This window comes from Acartia tonsa, chromosome 4 (genome assembly GCF_053477335.1).
Source record: "Acartia tonsa isolate MP-2025a chromosome 4, ASM5347733v1, whole genome shotgun sequence".
Classification (NCBI taxonomy): Eukaryota; Metazoa; Arthropoda; class Copepoda; order Calanoida; family Acartiidae; genus Acartia; species Acartia tonsa.
The window spans coordinates 2755156-2774674 of NC_137263.1; the positions used below are offsets into that span (position 1 = coordinate 2755156).

Consider the following 19519-nt stretch of genomic DNA (forward strand, 5'->3'; position numbering starts at 1 on the left):
GAATTTTGTACTATTATAAAAATAATTTATAAACCAACTATTACATGCTCTAGACGTCTCAAATTAATACTATTAAACTTTTGTGCTGCTTTAAAATTACATAACATCTAGGGGATAGTTCATGTTATCCCAAACCCCTTCTCTCTTGCGGCGAAGCACATAGAGGCTAGGGGCAAAGCTACAAGTTTTTTAGCAAAATGTACTAATATTACTGAATATAGATAAAAAAAATATAGATTTATCTAAACGTTAGGTAAACTTAGCTCATTTAACATGATATATATTTTACCAAATATCATTGGCTCTATCATACTACCATTAGTTACATAATAATTCTTAATTATGGAATGAAACAACTTGAAAAAAAGAGAACCCCTACGAGAGAAAAAATGCACACGTGATGCATTCATTAATACCTAAAATTTTTATCATTTTTTTCTTCTATAAAAACATAGAGAAAAATTTACAGGGACGAAAACTAAGGATCTAAAGGAATAAGACAATGGCCGATAAATTAATGTACATCCCAATGCTGCTACACATAATTACATTCCCGTAGATTACAATTAATGGTTGACACCTTTAGACACTCAACTTAATGAACCAACCGATCAAAATTTAAAAAGGCCCCAAAGTTGTTAAGCTAACGAATAAGAAAAAGTTATTATAAAAACTTTGGGCACTAGTGTAATAAGCAGCCAAATTTCCACTTCCTACCTTTAATAAAACACACTAAAAGATAATTAAATACAAAATCTAAACAATTGTAATTTGAATTATCTAAATAGTCAACAAACACAAACCCCATTGACCATATACTGGTACCCAAAGTCTTATAAATATGTTCTTTCATTAGTTAGATTAAAAACTTTGGAGACTTTTTATGATATATCAATTGGTTGTTAAAAATTTTCAGTGTCCAAACTTTTTCTCAATAATTTTATAATACAGAAGTGTTAATTTGATTAATCATAAATATTCATGGTTTATTGTTTATTGTCTTATCCCTTAACTCCCTGGAGATAATTGCTTGTCCTTTCCTCCTATGTTGTTTAATTGCGTAAATGTACTAATACAAAAAAACAAGGATGACAAGATCAATTAGTAGCATGGATCTAAAAGGATAAGAAAATGGACAAAAATTGTTCTACAATTACATCCCCAATGTTGAAACATAAAATTACCCCTTCTGTAGATAACAGGTAATAGTTGAAACTTTTAAACATTCAATTTAACGAAACAACAAATCAAAATTCAATAAAAGTCCCCAAAGTTGTTGGTCCAACGAATAAGAAAACGTTATTATAAAACTTTGGAAACTATTGTAATTAACAGCCTAATGTCCCCTCACTCTCTAGGGACGTACACAATAAATTTCATAACCTAAGCATAATCGATATTAAAAAGAATTTCCCATATAATCTGACCACTAAACAATTTCAGACGTCTATTCTCAATAGCAGCTATAATATGGCGCGTTTTCCAATAGGGTTTCTGGCAAACAGACAGACGGACAGTTGGGACTATAAAGTATCCTTTCTACTAATATGCTCGGAAACAAAAGCACATAAACATGTCGTTCCTATCTATAAAACTGATCACTCCCGCCTTTTTCCTTACTTACCCGCCATTTTTCGTGTTTCCCCCTCCCTCCCCCTCTCCCTTCTTGCCTCTCCCTCCTACCTCATTAAAGTAAATTGACCGCTCGTTGATATAGCTTCCTTCTTTGACACACACACAAGCATACAACCACATACACACACATACACACACACACACACACACACACACACACACACACACACAAACAAACAAAAAAGCACATAAAATAGCAAACAGCTTTAAAAGGGTAAAAGTTTACTATAAATTAAAGAAAATGATTTGCTAACTAAGAACAATTTTAACCTTTCTAGAATTGGGTATATTAATATCTATCTATATAATTATTACTAATATGTAAGATATCAGGGATAAGACATTGGCCAATAAATTGAAATTACAACAATTAGTGGTTGAAATGTTTGGACACTCAACTAAATGATCCAACCAATCAAAATTCAATAAAAGTCCCCAAAGTTGTTAAGCCAACGAATAGAAAAACCATATTATAAGATTTTAAGGACTAGTGTAATATACAATGTATCTCCCTGTAAAATATAAACAGACAAACTCACACACACATAAAAATACACGGAATAACTAAAAGTTCATTGTCTTTTAAGCGGGCTTGTTCCAAATTCAAATATTTTTTCCTAAAAATTGTATATAAATATGGACAATGCTGTTAGTATTAATAAAAAACACAATAATAAAAGTTGCTGAAAAACAGCTAAATCTATATTTTCTCATTCGTTTGCTTGACAACTTTGGAGAATTTTATTGAATTTTGATTGGTTGGTACATTTAGTTGAGTGTCCAAACATTTCAACCATTCATTGTAATTTTGTTTATTATCATTGGGGATGTACATCATTTCATCGGCCGATGTCTTAACGTTTCAACCACTAATTGCAATCTACAGAAGAGGTAATTTTGTGTATCATCATTGGGGATGTACATCAATTTATCGGCCATTGAATTATCCCTTTAGATCCGTGCACTTTTTTTCCTTTTTTGTAACTTTATAGGTTATTTATGACCATAACTGCAATGTTAGTTGCACAATTCAATAATTATCAGGGGTATTAAGGGAAAAGACAATGGACAATAAATCAATGTTACCCCCAATTTAATGATAAACAAAATTACCCCTTCTGTAGATTGTTGGTGAAAAAGTTTTGACACTGTACAAATCAATTAAGATTTTTGAATAGTTTTTGAGCCAACTAAATAGGGAATGAGCTCATAAAACTTTGGGGACCAGTATAATTTACATTCCAATATACCCTCCCTCCTTAGATATAGTTAATTTTGTTTTCTCGTATTCATTCGAATCCGGTGGATAGGAACCGGTTCTCATCCATACGAAAAAACTATGTATAGCATCGTATTATATCCAGCTTTCTACGAATATAAAAATGTACAATCATTAGATTAAAACCAGTTTTTTGGCACCTCGGGGCTAAAAAAACTGGTTTTAATCTTACAATTGTACTTTCTATATCCGCGGAAAGCCGTTTATAATACGATGAAAGAAATAACTATTTTTTATTTGAAGTAAGGGAGGGAGGGAACATTGACCTGTAAATTACACTGGTACCCAAAGTTTTAAACCATCTTATTCATCTTATTCGTTGGCTAAAAAAATTTTGGGTCATTTCAATTTTTAATTTACAGAAGGTCTAATTTTGGTAATTGTTGTTGGGGATATTCATCAATTTATCGTCCATAATCTTGTCCCCAAAGCTACCTGATTTAAAACAAAACCCCCCCGCGGAATATTGTGTTGAAAAAAATCTAGAAATAACCAGTTCAAATTTGGATCAACCCTTGGGGAAAAAATCTGCTCTAAAAATCTCTTGAATGCCCAACTTTCTTTCTTTTGTGTGTGTATGTGTGTGTGTGTGTGTGTGTGTGTGAGTGTATGTGTGTGTGTAAGTGTATGTGTATGTGTGTGTGAGTGTGTGTGTTTGCATCTAAATTTTCAGGAAATAACTTAACTTGCAGTATAACCAGGGAAGGGGAGGGGATATTTGACTTAAAATTTGTGTGGTACCCAAAGTTTTATAATCAATCTTGGTGGATGGGGAGTGTCGTTGTTTTAGCCAGCTGCGAGCATCACTTTATCAGAATACATGGAAATATGGTGCAACATCCAAGTAATAATATTCGATTTTAAATAAAAATTTATCATAATTTACACTTATATTTTGTATATGCAATTAGCTATATTTAGATTTTCATGTAATAGTTTCGATTATTTTTTTGTTGCGTGATCTCTATAAGTATTTACCTCCCTCAATTAAAATTTCTTTCTCTTTATGACTTTTAGATTTCTGATAAGTAAATCAATTAAATATTTAATAGACACAGTTGGGAAATTTGGGCTGTTTATTACACTAGTCCCCAATTATTTATAATAATTTTTCTTGTTAGCCTAACATCTTTAGGAGTTTTTATTGACTTCTTATTGGTTGGTTTATTAAGTTGAGTTTCCAAACATTTCAAAGGCTAACTGTGAACACATAAATAAATTTCTTTATTATTCATTTGCTTACTATGACCGAATGATGTCTTGTTAATAATTGTTAATACGCGACTATGTATGTATTTGTTCTTGGTTTTATTTTTTCCTGATTTTGAAGTTATATTGAAATAAATGTATTTCATACTGTCCATAAATATTTTTAACAGATTTTTCTTTTGCAATAAGGAAAAAATTATCAAAAATAATTTCAACAGCTATAATTAAAACATACTAGCCTCTGGGGTGGTGAAGTTTTCCTCCCCCAATATTGTGGTAATATTGGGTGGAAGGGGGGGGGGGGGGGAGGTGGAAATTTTTGAGAAAAACAAATTTTGAAGTGAGAATTTTTTTTGCCATGGGAATAAATGTTAAAATTAATAAATTTTAAATCAAAATAACCAGGGATCTAAAGATATAAGACAATGGCTGATGAATTTAAATACATACCCAATGATGATACACCAAATTTTCCTTATTTTAGATTACATAAGTGGTTGAAACGTTTGGACACTCAACTTAATGAACCAACCAATCAAAACTCAATTAACGTCCCAAAAGTTGTTAAGAAAACATTATTATAACACTTTGGGGACTAGTGTAATAAACTACCCAATGTCCCCTCCCTCCCTGCAAAAAAAAACAACATAATAGATAGATAAACTAACCGAAATGTTTTATTGAAGAGTATCTTGTCTGTACTAAAATAACTTTCTATGGGCAAAAAGTTGGAGAAATTCGCATGAGTCATAAAGATAAAAAAACATTTGAAACTCAATTCGTCAAACTTAGGTACAAGAAAAATTTAAATTTTCTTTGAGTTAAGAAAAGAATAGTTATTTATCGTATTATAGACAGCTTTCCACAGATATTAAAATGAAAAATTATAATATTCAAACTGGTATTAATTTCATGATGTTTATTTTAATATTCGTCGAATATTGTCTTTAATACGATGCAATACATGATTTTTCAGTATGATTCTAATTCAGCGGGTATCTATCGGTTTAAAAGTCATACTGAAAACAATTTTTCAATTTGTAATTTCAATAGTTTGTTAATTTCAATAATATAAAAACGACTGAATCAACTTAATACTTTTATTTTCAAAACATAAATCCATGTAGCGGGACAAAGTGTCAAAAAAAAATCAGCCATGTGACGTCATACAAATGAGGGATTATCCATCTCGTTTTTTAGGGGTTTTCTTTCCCACTTCTCCTCTCATCTCCTTCATTTTTTTGACGTCACATGGCTGATTTTTAAGACTTTATGTCTTGCTACAAATCCATGTCTATCTATGTAACCTGACCGCTTATATAAGATCTTAATTAGCGGGGGGGTAGGGATATGTTTTCTGAGAAAGTTTGCCTCAAGATTTGTGATATTTTTATCGTATCATAATATAGACAGTTTTCCGCGGATATTAAAATAAAAGAAAAGATATGATTAAAACCCGAAGGCCCGGGCTAGCAAAACAGGTATTAATTTTAATATTCGTGGAAAATTTTCTATAATACTTTATTATACATGATTTTTCGGTATTGCTGAGAACCGATTCTAATCCAGCGGATATTAATAGGTTTCGAAGCCATACTGGAATAGTTATTTTTCTCATCGTATTATAAACGGCTTTCCGCGGATATAGAAAGTACAATTACACTGGTCGCCGGAAGGGAAAAGCAGTTTTTTGAAACAGGCTCTCTGAGATTATTACAGATTCTGATATATACATATATAGGTGAATGAAAAATGCAAAAAACGAAATCAAAAGCGTTCCTTCTTGGGAGAAAATGCGGGAAAAGGATTTTAGCTATTTTTAACCTAAAATTCACATTGGCAAGCCTGTAAAAAAATATACACACATTTTAAACATGTCATTGCTCAGCACCTAGAAGTGGTAGAAAAATGGTACACATACCATTGTAAAGCTCATAACCTCTAGTTTTCATATTGGTATATAATGTTTTTGTACTATTATTATTTTTTGAGCTATCCTCTGAAGTATACATAAGTTTTAAAAATGCAGTTTTATCTTGGGAATTTAAAGTTTGATAATTGTTACACAAACCTTTTTCAAATTATATTACTTAGCACCTAGGAGTTATAATTATTATTAGTTCTATAATTTTTTTATATAGGTAAAATTGATTATTTTGGGTACTTTCAATTTTAGCTTAACTAAATTTTAACTAAAATCTAAGGTCTGAGCATATTTTGGAGATTTCAAGCCAATTTTTTTAAAGTAAACTTTTTTTGCATAACTGAGCTAAGAAGCCACAAAAGATTTTATTTTGTCACTTTCCTTCTTGGGGTTAGTGGGGTATAACACCCCCCAAAACAGTAAAATTTATGGGTTGAGCTTATTTTTAGAGATAACAAGCTGATTTTTAATGTAAACTTTTTCACATAATTGAGCTAAGTAGCAACTAAAGATTTCATTTTAACACTTTCTTTCTAGGGGATAAAGGGGTGAAACACCTCCAAATTGTAAACTTATAAGATCCAAGGTGAGAAGGAGAGTTTATACACTTATAGGCAATGAAATTCAGTATAAAATTTTGCTCTGGATGTTTGGGCTTGTTGTTATAGTTATAAACCTGATCATTGTAAAATGTCTTACATGATATAAATCTAATAGTAAAACTTAAATTTGGCACTTTCCTTCTATGGACTAGTGTGGTAAAACTGCTCCCACAACTACTAAAACTTTAAGTCCTGGGCTTATTTTAAGAATATTGGGTTGATTTTGTTAATGAATACTTTTTTTCTAATCACTATAGATTTCAATTAGGCACTCTCTTTCAAGGACTAGATTATTTTTTTTTCATTATGTGATATAAGTTTTCATTAAAATTCAACATGATATCTTTGAAAATAAGCTCAGAACTCATAATATTTGTATTTTGGGAGGTGTTTTAACCTACTAGACTCTAGAAGAAAAGTGCAAGAATGAAATCTTTAGTGCCTACTTAGTTCAATTATGTGAAAAATGTTTACATTAAAAAATTAGCTTGATATCTTTAAAAATAATTTCATTACTTACAATATTAGTGTTTTAGGGTTTTTTTTTACCCCAAAAGCCCCTAAAGAAAAGTGCCAAAATTCAATTTTTAAAGCTTTAAAGGTAGATCCAATCATATAAGAAAATATTTTTACTCCACTAGCCCAAGAAGGAAAGTGCCAAAATGAAATCTTTAGTGGCTACTTTTCAGAATAAATTTTAAATTAAAAAAATCATTTTGATATCTCTAAAAATAAGCTCAAGCCTTAAATTTTAGTGTTTTTGGGGGTGTTATATCTTACTAACCCCAAGAAGGAAAATGACAATATGAAATATTTAGTAACTACTTAGCTTAATTATGCAAAAAAAAGATTTACATTAAAAAAATTGGATTGATATCTCAAAAAATATGCTCAGACCTTAAATTTTAGTGTTTTGGGGGCTGTTTTAACCCACTAGCCCTTAGAAGAAAAGTGCCAAAATTCAATTTTTAGAGTTGTACTGGTAGATTTAATCATATAAGAGATTTTACAAAAAAGGTTAATAACTATAACAACAAGCCCAAAAACATCCAGGGCAAAAATTTATACTGATTTTCATTTCCTATAAGTGTATAAACTCCCCCCCTCCCTCCTTGGTTCTTACTACAAACTATTCACATTTCAAATTCAATTTTTAATTAAGTTAAAATTTAAAGTACCCAAAATAAACAATTTTACCTATGTATATAAAATAATTATATAACTAATAATAATTATAACTCCTAGGTGCTAAGTAATACAATTTGAAAAAAGGTTTGTGTAACAAGTATCAAACTTAAGATTCAAGAAAAAACTGCATTTTTAAAACTTGTGTATGCTTCAGAGGATAGCTCAAAAACTAATAATAGTACAAAAACGTTATATACCAATATGAAAACTAGAGGTTATAAGCTTTCCAAAGGTATGTGTACCATTTTTCTATTACTTCTAGGTGCTTAGCAATGACATGTTTTAAATGTGTGTATATTTTTTTTACAGGCTTGCCAATGTGAATTTTAGGTTAAAAATAGCCAAAATCTTTTTCCCGCATTTTCTCCCAAGAAGGAATGCTTTTGATTTCGTTTTTTGCATTTTTCATTCGTCTATATATGTATATATCAGAATCTGTAATAATCTCAGAGAGCCTGTTTCAAAAAACTGCTTTTCCCTTCTGGCGACCAGTGATTATGATATTAAAACTAGTTTTTTTTAGCCCCGATGTGCCGAGGGCAATCAAACAATATCCATTTTAATGATTTTTAAAATACTTTCTTAGATAATCTATCCCAACTTGAAAAAGCAGACGCATATGTAATCAAAACTAGCAAATATTTTAAAGGGCGAAACTAATTCTAAGGAAGGGTTTATTAATATTGTAGCTTTTGCATGGATCTTAAGGGATAAGACAATTAATGATACATCCCTAATTATGATAAGCATAATTACTCCTCCTATAGATTAAAGTCATTGGTGGAAAGCATGGACATTGCTTGTTTATTTCACCCAATTAAGATTTAATAAAAGTCCCCAAAGTTTTTAAGCTAAACATTTTTATAAAAAAACTTTGTAATACCTTATAGTTTACAGTTTACGAACGGACATATGAACGTAAAAAAGCTTTGCCTCTACTGAAACAATCGGTTTATATTTACTTGGTAATAACCTCCATCCCCTCCCCTCCAACTGGAGTAACGTACTGGCCAATAAATGAGCTCTATAGTAGCAACCTAAATTGACGAAAAACTTTCTCCTGTCATAATATCCAAGTATATTATATCCATTACTAAAATTTACTTATCTAATCTTAATTATAAGAGATAAATATATGATTAGAGTGAAATCTTAATTAGACACACTTTGACTTTAGCAAGCATTCGACAACAATTTCAGCTAATGGGGTAAAAGCCAGGGATCTAAGGGATAAGGGCCAATAAATTGATGTACATCCCCAATTATGATACAGAAAATTACTATTGATGGTTGAAACGTTTGGACACACAACCTAATGAACCAACCAATCAAATTCATTAAAAGTCCTCAAGGTTGTGAAACCAGCGAATAAAAAAATTTTATCAAAAAAGTTTGGGGACTAGTGTAACAAACTGCTTCAAGGGAGGGAATGGAAATTGGGTTGATATTTTTACAAGTTTCCATAGTTCATACTTATTCTTTCATTTATTCTTACATCTTTTCAAAAGCGAAGCTTTTCTATAATTAGAGTCGGTCCGTCCGTACGCCCGTCCGTACGTGCGTAACGTATAGCTCTTTTCGTTAATTTAGGCATGTTAGAATTGCCCTATCGATTTCAAACTTTGCATGGTGATTCATTTAGTAGTTAGGTACGATTTAGAAAGCGTAGCAACTCTAAAATCATTACCACAATGTCAATACGTCCATTTTAAACATGTTGTTTAACAAAAAAAATTTATGTTGTATAATCATCCGATTGATCTGATTTTTGGTATATTGATTCTTGGGACAACAAAGTAAAATGTTATAAGCTAAACAACTCTATAATCAAGTCCTAAAAATGTAAGTATGTCCATAAACATTATTTGGTAACAAGCAGTTTTTCAACCAATTTACTTACAATTTTGATTCAAATCTTATACATTTATATTTTGATTATTCAGTTCTGACACTATACAAGTATTAATGTCTGTTTGTCCTACCGTTTCAGTGCAGCGCTTCGCTTTTATGGATGTCGTCATCCTTGTTAATATAAGTAGTTGGGAAGATATATAAATTTACCGGCCATAGTCTTATCCCTGAAGATCACTTGAAAAGAGGGAAAGTTAATGTAAATTATCAAATTAGTTGATGGGGAAAAGGTTAAAAATGCAATAAAATTGATCATTAGGAATTGATTTATTAATTCTTAAATCTTACACCAGATTATCATGTACTCTCATAAATTGAAACTCTTAGCTGTTTAAAATAACGATGCCCCCCATTCAACCCCTTTACCACCTTCCCTAATAATAGATGAACGAACTGACCAATAACTTAGGTCCATGTAAGCAACCAAAATTGACGACAATTTTTCTCCTGTCATAATATCCACTTATATTCTATATCCATTTTATCCAACAAGAATAATCATATAAAATGTGGCGCAACAACTTAAATAAAAACTGTCAAAACATTAAAAATTATTTAACATATGTACTAGAAGAAAAATATTTTTTCCTAAAAAAAACTATGTTGCCAGTTATAAAAGCTTCATATATTTGATTATTTTTGACAAGCTGAAAAGTTTAAGGCACCAAGTTTTCTTTAGATGAAGTATCAATCCATAAAAAAGTGGAGTAATATTTTTTAAAAGTTTCATAATATAGTCACACATATACAAAAATCTCAATCTAAAATCAAATATCTTTCGGTAAAAATCACAATTTTTTTTCTTTTGGTGCAGTAGGTATCGAACCACGCACCTAAGACACACAACTATAATCCAAACTAGTATTATTATCTAGTATGTAAAAATTGAAGTATTGGTTGTCTGTTCGGAGTTATTTGTGAACACACAAGTTAACCTTTGTACGTGTGTGCGCCCCGCAAATAATTTAACTGATCCCGCACGCACAGCTAGTGTGAGGATGACCGCTCGTCGCCGTGTGTGTAAAGACTGACCCCGTACTGGCTCTCCGCCTGACCTTCACCAGAGAGAGAGCGGTGGACGGCCAGAGCAGGTAGAGGGATAGGGAGTAAGAGGGATAGGGAGTGGAGGGAACATCAAAGAGGGAGGGAGAATAAAAGCGGAGGTGGGTTAAAACAAGGGAAAAGATTTCAGTGGGTCAAGAGAGGAAATTTGAAAGGAATAAATATGATTAGAGGAAGCGACATTAAATTGGGAAGAAAAAAGATAGACGGGTAAAAAAGGGAATATGGGTGAGAATAAAGTTTGAAAAGGGAAGAGAAAGATAGAAGGAAGAAAGAAAAAGAGATAGAGAGAATGTGAAAAAGAAGGAAGTACAAAAGAAGAGAACAAATGTTTTCAAAAGAAAGATAGGTAAAAAGAAATTTAGAAAGAAAAATGAACCCAAGGGGAAGGCTTCAAATCAGCTGGTCGTTTATTTCCCCCTCCCCCCTCACCCCCTTACCAGAACTTTCCACTGATTTGGGGAAGAGATAAAAGAAAATAATGCTCGGATATAGAGGACAATCATGTCCATAAGTAGCGCAGCAATAAAAAAACTTGCTACAATTGATATATACAGTATGTTAGCAGTTTTTTAACTCAAATTGACTTTTGACGGACGGACGGACGGACTAACGGACATACTCTTATTAGAGAGTAGCTTTGCTACTGAAAAGAAAATGGGGATAAAAAGTGGAAAGTAAAGATTTTAGCAGGGAGGAATGAAACATTGGACTGTCAATTATACTGGTACCCAAAGTTTTTTCTTTGGGTACTTTTATCAAACCTTGATTGGTTGGTTCAAGCTAGCAGTGCCCAAACTATACATTTGTTTACATATTGTTTATAATCATTGGGGTAAACATCAATTTAAGGCCATTGTCTTATCCCTGTAGATCCCTATATTTGGAGAGAATTAAAGGAATTTACAGCAATGTTGGATTTTTTTTGTACTATTCTACATAAATAATGGATATATTATTACTTGGATGTTACACCAGATTTTCATGTTATCTAATAAAGTGAAACTCGTAGCGGGCTAAAATTACGAAAAACCACCTTCTACCTCATTTCCTCCCCTTCAGGATGATCGAACTAACCAATAAATAAGTTCCATGTTAGCAACTTAAATTGACGACAATTGTTCCTCTTTATAATATCCACGTATATTCTATATCCATTACAAAAAAGCTTTTACAGTGTTTGTAATGCTTTTAAATTATCAAAACGGACGTTCTAAATGTTTTTTTCAGTATAGCTTAGAAACGGATTGATATCCGCTGGATTAGACCTGGTTCTAAGCAATACTGAAAAATCATGTATAACATATCGTTTTACAGTCAATATTCGATGATAATTAAAATAAAAATTACATAATTAATACAAGTTTTGTTAGCCCGGTCCTTAGGCTCCTCGGGGTAACAAAACTGTTTTTTTTTATCTATTTTTCATTTTGATGTCCCCGGAAAGCTGTCTATGATACGATGCAATAAATAACTATTCCCCTAATGTAAAATTTTTTTTAATGTTTTCTTAAAAAATTTAAAAAATTAAACTCCATATATTGATAATTTTTACATTTTCAAATTTTTTTTTGTTTTTTTAAGGGAAAAGATCGTGAAAAGGGAAAAGAAGTGATTTGCAGGTGTCCAAACTTTTAAACTAATAATTTTAATCTACAGAAGTGGTAATTTTGATTAATAAATCGAAACCTAGTAGTAGTGTCTAACTTTTTAACTTTGTGACGTAACAAAAATCCATCTGTTTTTTAGGGGTTTCCTTTCCCACCTCCCCTCTCATCCTTCGATTTGAACCTAGTAAAAGTGTCAGACTGATTATGACGTAAAAAAAATTAGCCAATGAGAGGACATTACTGACCAAATGGTAAAATGTATAGTGGCCTCTCATTGGCTAATTTTTTTGTTACGTCATGATCAGTCCGACATTATTACTGGGTTCTTCGATTTTTGTTACGTCACAAAGATAAAAAGTTAGACACTATTACTAGGTTCAATTAATCGTCCAATGTCTTATCCCTGCTATTTTTGGACTTTAATGCATTTTAAAAGAATTTTTGTCAGCATATTTGTCTCAGTTAATGATTTTTATCATTAATATTCAATTATAGTCAATTTTCAGAATAAGCCCCTTGTATGTTCAGGGATCTAAAGGGATAAGACAAAGGCTGATAAATTAATGGTACACAAAATTACCTCTTCTCTAGATTAGTGGTCGAACTGTTTGAACACTCAACTTAATGAACAAACCAATCAAAATTCAATAAATATCCCGAAAACTATTAAGAGAACTTAATTATAAAACTTTGGAGACTAGCGTAATAAACTGCCCAATGTCCCCTCCCTCCATTTGAGGGACGGAACAATTAATTTTTATATTCTTAATAATCAACAAAATTAGCCCTTCATTAGTTTAGAAAAATTGGTTCTTTTAACCAACCAATTAAGAATTATTAAAAGCCAACAAATGTGAAAATTTTCTTGTAAAACATTAAGTACCATTACAATTTACAGCCCGATGCCCCCTCCCTCCCTTTCGTTTATTACAATAGCTATTTACAAGTGTATTTTAGATACATAATAATGATAAATTAATCTTCCCTTAAATTATTCGACCTTAAAAAAGTATCCTAATCCTCATAAAAAATATTTTTTTTTCTTTAAAACCTAAAATTTAATGTGAAGGGTCGACTCAGCCCAACCCCCTCCCCTCACACCCTTCCCCTACCAATATTTTCCACTTGGATTGTATTTCGGATGGACGGACGTCTATTCTATAGACGTACAGACATCAGTTAGTTAAAGCGTAGCTGCTTTAAAATAAAAAGATTTGACTTTGGTAGGAATATCTTAACTTTCAGACTATCATGAGATATAGTGAAAAGAAAATAGGCTGAAAAAAATATTGCTGTTTCCTTCAAAGTGCACTAAAAATTCAAACTCCCCCCTAATTTTTAGATGAATTGTAAATGAGGTCTGCAATTTTTATTACCATCTTGCCTGTCTTAATCCGCCACTTTCAGTGATGCCTAAAAAGACCAGTGCAGAAAAACTATGCTCTGAAAGTCAACCAAGCATAAATCAGGATCAAGGCTCCTCCACAACCGTAAGAACTGATTCCTTCAAAGATGCTACAATTTGAGGATCAAAGCAAGTCTGAACTTCCTAAATCTAATTTGACCTTGTCACAAAATGTGACTCAGTCCTCACAAGGTGTGTTCCATTTGTCCCGAGTATCACCCAGGAAAGAAAAAGAATCCAAGAGATTTACCAAAAATTTAGAAGCATTGTGTCTAAAGCTGTTCTTGAAATGGAGCAATCTAGAGATCTTTTTATTGACATTAAAGAAAGGGCAAATTCTTTAAATGATGTGTTTCCAACCTGTGATTGTTTAGAAGGAAGAGAGGATGGCCTATTCTGTTGACATCTTGGCCCTGCTGCCAGTATAGAGCAAAGCAAGTTCCAGTTTAACATTAAATTTCAGTGCCAACCTGAAGAAATCATATTTATCCAGGCTACATCTGCAAGATATGAGCCCATGATTGCTAAGCAATGTCCTGTTGTCAAGTGGAAGAAAACAACATTAAATGCACTAAAAAATTTGACATTTTTAAAAGGTGCAGACCTGGAAAATATTTGTAAACATTAAATGTTGCCAGTATCTTAATGTAGGAGGCTCAACCAATGGCCCTTGCCAATCTATCCTACAAAGCACTCAAAAGTTTCTGTGGATAAGCTAGTGGAAGAAACAAAACAGATAATATATATAGGATATGAAGAACAATCTGAAATAGTTGCAATTAGTATAAATATGGCTCCTGAAGTCAGCATTACAACACAACAAAATGGCACATCAAGAGATCAAACTAACTGTACAGCAAATACACAGAACACTTTAACTAAACAAAAGATAAATTACACTAATATCTATCACAATCCTTTGCAACTTTCAAATGAAGATTATTGCACTTTAATACATTGTACTAAGGAACAATTTGTAGAATTTGTTGATACATTACGTCCTCATTATCATCAATTAAACAGTGAATCACATCTTTCCTTAACATCAAGAGCATTCTTATTCAAAATAAAACTAGCTTCCTTTGTAAGTGATGCCCAATTAGGAGTATATTTATCTGTTGCCAAGAAAACAGCTAACAATATTTACTAGACTTTTTTGGAGATAACCTATTGTAACAACCTCAAAATCCCAGATTTTCTGGATAATAAGTAGTATGTAGATGAACTTTTTAGTCAATTTGCTGAGCTTCAAGATACCTGTTTTACAAAATTAGTAGAGCCAATAAATCCTTACCTGGATGAATCAATAGTGGATGAATTATGATGTAAAGACACTCAAGACTTGACAAAGACTTTTCTAGAAAAAATAGATTAGACCTTATCATGCTTTTTATGTATTAGTAAGAAAATAAAATACCATCCTACTAAGCCAAGTGGCACCAAGCCCTTGGAAAGGAGGACCTCTAAGGTGGGTTAACTTAGCCAATGCATGTTAAGAAAAACCAACCAACAGCTGGTGAAGCAGATATTAGCTTGGTTCTGTAAACCAAATTTGTCACTTAGACCATTTAGTCATGGGTGACATAGGTGTGACGGTTACACATGTCATTTGTTAGTTAACTCACACCTTACACAATCACACCGATAACATCAATTACCCCTGATTTGGATTCACATGTTTTCATGTGAGAAAATTTTCATCACATCATGCTGGTAACATTTATATTTAGCAGACAAGTGTCAAACAAATGAATGATTGTGATGTGGCAGAAAAGAAGTATCATAAAGGGAGGAGTAGGTTGTGCTAAAAATCCATAAAGATTGTGAGTTTTAAGTTAAAAACAGTAGTAAAACAATAAAAAAATTATATTAATTTTTTAAAAAATTTTGTCTATAGTTCTTTTCAATAAGAAATATACATATTTAGTGAACATAATCATTCTACTACTATTTTTAAGCCTTAAAACTCTAACCTTTACGGATTTTTAGCGCTACCTAATCCTCCCTTTATACCAGATGATTATTTACAAACAAATAACTATATTTGACAGGGCCAGTAATAAAAACTATAATTTTTAAAATCATTATTGCTTTTAATTATCCTTCAAAATTTAAAATTATAACATTTTGGTATTTATGGTATATTTCTTATCAGAGAAATTTTACTCTAAGCCTCGAACTCTTCAAACAATAATCGAAATCATTTGGATATGAAGAAATGTTGAAGACAAGATTTACTTTTTAGAGGGAACAGGGGGCATTTTTCACACAATTAAAATTAGAGTGCAATCTAAATTTATGATTCTCCCAGTCTCCAGGAAACTTGAACAGCTCATGTGACTGCAATATGAGTGAGCAAACTGGGGAAAGTGTACATTATAATTTTGAAAAAAACTTTTTACAGCGACAAAATATTTCATGCTTTTCAAAATCACATCCAGAATAACTTTAAAATTTTGTTGTTGAGTTTTCTAGTAAACACATTTAAACTTCAGGTGAAAATTTGTTCAAAAATCTATGGACCTATGTACTTAAAATGTAAGTAAAGCTTCATAACTTTCTAATGGCAATTCCCTTATTATCTAGGGTATCAAGATGAAGATGATTAACAAATTTGCCTCCCTAGATACCCTAAAGACAAAACAACTGTCAGACAAATATCAAAGGTGATCTACTTTTGTCTACAAAATAAAACATGAGTCATGCATGTTTACCAAGTCATCCCTGGCCTCCTTTTTTTAATATTTAAGTTATTTGTTAAGTCATGTAAGATTATATGTAACACAACAATCCTTATATAAAAGTAACAGGATGTCTAGATGTTCTAAATGATCTTGATAACAACTAAACCCTGATAAATGCCCATTTTTAGTTTCAAATAATATTAGCATAGTAGATGTCAAACAAAGCAATGAATTTTATATATTTATTTTTTAGTAAATGGGTCTTACAGTTGATTAGGTGGCTAAGAAACAGAATAGGGAGGCAGCTGAGGCATCAAATTTGCAGAAAATAAATTAAGATTAAAAGGTAATCTACAATTATATAAATGGCTGTTCGCAGATTAAAGTTAAAGAAAAGCATGATTTTCTCAGTTTATTTATGGTAGATTTTCTTTAAAACTCAACTGAACCTTTTAATGGACACAAGGTTCCTTCATGGAATACTAGTGGCTGCGCCCATAGCATTGATGACTGTTGTATTTGAAGTGATAGAAAATTTAGCATAGAACTATCCCAAAGTTTATCTTAACAATTTAACCTAATACTACCCAATAATTTAAAGAATATTATACTTCAGAGAGTTGAGCTGGATCTTTGAATCACCAATCTGCCTGAGCCAAGCCACAAGCAAGCTGATTTTAACAGTAGCTCACCTCATATCAATTTTAAATCAAAATGGCATTAGTGATCCTGCTCACTAAGCTGCTCACCTATGACTCACTTGCAACACTTGTATTGTAATGCCACTGATCCAGGAAGTGATCCATATTAAAAAAAATTTCGCAAAAATTATTAATCAAATAAATTATATATTATTATGTATGAAATACTGCACCAACATGACCAAAGTTATAAAATTGTACCTTCCTGTATGGTTATGTTGCCTGCAAAAATTATAGGTGACAATTTAAGGAGATTTAAACATTAAGGCTTTAGATATATTTAAGATGTTTTATTTTAGGGATTTATGACAGTAATATTATTGATAAGATTGGAATATGTGAATTATAAATTCAAAGTATATATACTACTACTTACCTACATACATACACTTATTTCAACAATTATGCCTTTGCTGACAAGTGATAACATACTTGACCATATAGATGGTCACAGTGATGCCACAGAAGAAGGAGAAGAATTTATATCTGCTCAATATGTGCTCAATATGACATACAAGCTCCCCTTAGCAACATTGACTCAGAGACAGACATTGCAAGAAACAATGCCCCAACCTACATAGCTGGTAATCATTTTAATTACCATTTATCAACCAGAGGCATGCTGAAGGGGATGTTTTATTTCAAATGCAGTGCTGCAGATGGAGTAAAATTGACTTATTTTAGTAGCAAAGCCACTCTCTAATTCTCTTTGTCAGTCCGTCTGTAAGTGAATAATGCTATGAGGGAAATTAAATTATAGGTGTAGCCGCTAGTTTCTTATAAAGTGGTAAACTGTTTAGGTACTCATAATGTTAAATTTTAATTATCTTTTTCCTATTTTAGTTCAACAAAAATCAGCAGTGGTGAATCTGCCAGCTTCAGTTATGTCCCTCTTTAACATCAAACAAGATTACAGGAGAAAAAATTAATTGTTTGTAACCTATGTATTTTAATATGTAATTGTACAACTCATTTCTAAATATTAATACCTATTATTAAATTCAAAAATTTAAATATAATTATGTAATTATACATTATTGTAGCTAAGGTAATAATGAAAAACTTTGCTTTTAAATTTTCTTCTGTAATTCAATAGGAACATGTACCCTAGGCCATGGACACTCTCCAAGATTAGGCCTTATCATGTATTTACATATTTACAAGAATATTACATATTTACCACCCTTATAAAGCCAAGAGGCATCTAACCCTTATATAGCAGACACTCTAAGGCAGGTTAACTTTTATCATTACATGCCAAGAAAGAACAACCTAAAGCATGTGAACTTTTTATTCAGTGATAAAGCATATAATGAACTGTACCATGTTCTTCCTTTATACAGGCTCTATGCTTCAGAGAAGGTAATCTAAGGCATGATTGCAAACATTTTGGAACATTTAACAATTAACCAAACGTAGTTTTTAAAATATTTGTTTTTTTTAAATCTTAAATTCTATCAGATGAGGCATAATTTAAGAAAAATTGTGCAGTTCTTGATATTGTAGCCTGTGAAATATTTGAACTTAAAATAATTCAAGGTAACTCATTTCATGAGTAGGAAGGTACAGGTTTCTTGTTGTTGGAGTTTGCTATGCCTGAACTTCATGCAACTACATCATTAAAGAATCCTAACCATTTTTCTCGTTTTTGCATTGGATTTATTTGTTGTAATCACTATGGACTACATGTACCACATCATGAAGAAAGAGCTTGTATTGACTAAGAAAAACATAATGAACACAATCAATATTTCAAGTGGCTCAATAAGTTGTCTTTACCTAGCGGCAGAGAGACAAAAACTCTTTAATCTTTAAGATACATTTACCCACATGGTGTAAAGTATAAGCAAGAAAAGAACCAAACAGGTGAATCTGAAAATGCCTTCATTCCAAATGATTTTCCAGGCTTTCTGCTAAGAAAACAGCTGAATCATGAAAGGCATTCAGTCCTAATTCATTCTAAAGATTTAATTAGAGACAGACAAATTCCAGATTATAAACAATAAACATCAAGTTATGAAAAAGGAATTGGCATAGAGATAGGTGCATGAAGATGTTCTGATCAGGGCCCAAATGCTGGAAATTAATGAGAAGTGTGAGTATGCTAAAAAGCTGTTTTGAAGGAAATGAAAATAAAGCATCTCCAGCTTGAATTCCTCCTAACACAGCTTGGAAATGCTGAGAATTAAACATATTGTGGTTAACCATTTCTTGGTCCCTTACTATTTCTTTTAAAATCCAAAAAGAACTTGTCAGTACTAATGAAGTATCAGAGGGGTGTAACAATGTTTAATACTTGCTATTTTATC

General features: G+C 31.6%; 1 protein-coding gene across 2 annotated transcripts in view; it reads right to left on the minus strand.

The window, feature by feature from the left end:
• The window catches only part of LOC145315672 (uncharacterized), a 35802-nt gene extending 24995 nt beyond the window's left edge, over positions 1 to 10807 (minus strand). For both annotated transcript variants that reach the window (XM_080155682.1, XM_080155681.1), the window contains exon 1: positions 10684 to 10807. The gene's annotated coding sequence lies outside the window, so the exon portion shown is untranslated. The remainder of the gene's footprint in view (positions 1 to 10683) is intronic.
• Positions 10808 to 19519: the final 8712 nt, after the last annotated feature.